Here is a 2,484-nt window from a genome sequence, read left to right as displayed (position 1 = left end):
TTTTTTTTTTTTTTTTTTTTTTTTTTTTTTTTTTTTCCTGGTGTGTCTATCATTCCCTAAAAGTGTTGGGCCTAGAAAACACTTTGAACTTGAGATCAACAGGATTAAAAGCAATCTCTAGATAGAGTGCCTCCCTCCCACCACAAAAATACAATTAAAGATACGTGGGTATTACTAAACCCTCCTTTGCAGGGTTTGGGTTTGATTTCCTCCATGGTATTATTAGCTCCTGCTAATTTGACAAGGTCAGCAGTGGCACTCTCTGCCTTGCAATTACCAAAGGTTGTAAGGCATTTCTCTTGGATGAATCACAAAATCATTAACTTCCCTATCACCGAAAGAGCTTCCCAGCTATTCTTTCTGTCTTTCTGAATCAATATCCCCAGGGTATCCATGTCCTTTTATATTCAACAGAAATTATGAAATCATTCCGCCTGTTTCTCAGGCCACTGGCTAATGGGGACCTGAAGAAGACTCTAATTGTCTGTGACAACGACTCAACCCCTTTTTTTCTTTGTATATCGGTGCCAGTCTACCTAGGAAAAGAAGGGAGAGACCAAGTTGTGAAAATGCTCAGGCAAATTTTGGACTGGGTTGTAGAATATTCCCTAGGCTTTGATTAAAATTCTGTTCTCTGGGATTTTATTTATTTCTATACTTTATGTTAAAGATGTTCAAGTTACCCTACTACAACTTGTCTGCTAAAGTTTGAATATCTGATTTTTCTATAGCATACCCTACTCAGGATACAATGCTAATGATAATAAGTTAGAAAGAATGAAAAACACCAGAGGAGTGTATTAAAGCCATTTTTCAAGTATAGGTGCAGGTGTCTACATGGACAGAGAGAGAACCAAGGATACAGAGGCATGTCTGATCTGTTTTAATTCTGTATTCACAGTGGCTGGTACACAGTAGGCAAAACAGTAGTTTTAAGCAAAACAATAAAGAAAGGATGGAAAGAAAGAATGAATACTATCTCTAACTAGTGATTTTGAGGAGCTGGAGCCATTCACTTATTTATAACTGAGATCAGTATTGCTTGCCCTCTAGTGGTCTGTTTTAATGAACTTTAATCCTGGCTTTTGAAAGATGAGTATTTACTTGAAAATTGTAAAGTATTTCTAAAGAGATTGTAAGGGAATTTTCATTTTTAATAAATACATATCTCATAAAGACTACTTTTGTCCACTTTAAGACTTTAGGAGTAAAATGTATCAAGGAGAATTTGTGAAATCTAAAATAAAAGGATTTTTTTCCTTTTAGAAAAATGAAAATATTTTATGTGTGCCATTGGTATTTTAAGAACTATATTATTATATTTTAGTTATACTTCTGAGCTTTAAATAAAAATAGGAATTTAAGTTGTTTTTTTCCACCTTCTGAGAGTCAAGTATTTCATAGATATACAAAATCTGTTTAACGTATCGTAATTCTAGACATCAAAAGCAAACATACTCTTCTTTTGGAATATTCTGCTTATAGCTACTTAAAAAATACTTACAATTTAGGCACCGCAGTGGCCGGTAAGAATTTAGTGTTTTAATGTGTTATTTCTATAGTTCATGTTTGGCTACTATAATGCAAGTAATTATTTGGATTAAAATGACCACCTATCATCTAATGAGATTTTTTTAAAAAATGAGTAGACATGGAAATTTACAGTTTGAGGAATGTGTTTTTCTCTCAATAACTCATCAATTAACTGATAATTGTCTGTAGTCTATAGAGTTGCAGTTATTTTTAAGCTGAAGTAGGAACATGCTAACTAACTACATTTTAAATAACATTTTAAGCAGCAGCATTTGAATCAATTATTTAAAACATGAGATGTTAATCTTCAGTTTTTTATTAAATTTCTTTCTCCTATTTATTCTGATAATTTAGAATCTCCTCTATTTTCTGTGGTCTAGTTCATAGTTTTTAAAATAGATATAAAAACAGAAATTTTCTAGTTACAAGGAAGGGCCAGGAAATTAGAAGTTGGAGGTTGAACTATGTGCCAAAGAGCAAAGAATCAATCCATGGATAAAGAAATTTAAAGTAAAACTTTAATCTGCATTGAATTATACTTCCTTGCCTTACTGTCATCAAGTGTATTAATAATTACATTGAAAAATGTGGATATGTGCAGAGAGAATTCATGTTGGCAAAAACTATTTATAGAGGGACCAGCAGTTAGTGTAATGGCTATGTCGCTGGACTCCCACGTAGTTGACCACGGTTAGCGTACTGGACCCGGTGGCTTAAAACTCACGCTGGGCACATGTGCATGCATGCCCAAGATCCTGAGAGGAGAATGGAGGAGAAGGGATTGCGTGGCCATCCCCCCTGGGGGGGGGATTTCTCGCTTTCTGGGAGTAGCAGGTGGCATGGTGGTTAAGGTGCTGGACATTCCCACATGGCCGACCACGGTTCAAGTCCTTGACCTGATGGCTTGCTTTCTCACTTCCTCTCTCTCTCTCTCTCTCTCTCTCTCTCTCT

At 35.3% G+C, this 2,484-nt stretch overlaps 1 protein-coding gene across 1 annotated transcript in view; it reads left to right on the top strand.

The window, feature by feature from the left end:
• The window catches only part of UNC5C (unc-5 netrin receptor C), a 422,503-nt gene that overhangs the window by 41,228 nt on the left and 378,791 nt on the right, over nt 1-2,484 (top strand). The window lies entirely within an intron of this gene.

The sequence above is a fragment of the Tupaia chinensis genome, unplaced genomic scaffold, assembly GCF_000334495.1.
Source record: "Tupaia chinensis unplaced genomic scaffold, TupChi_1.0 Scaffold000353_1, whole genome shotgun sequence".
In the NCBI taxonomy this organism is placed as follows: domain Eukaryota; kingdom Metazoa; phylum Chordata; class Mammalia; order Scandentia; family Tupaiidae; genus Tupaia; species Tupaia belangeri.
This window is presented reverse-complemented; position numbering and strand designations above follow the sequence as displayed.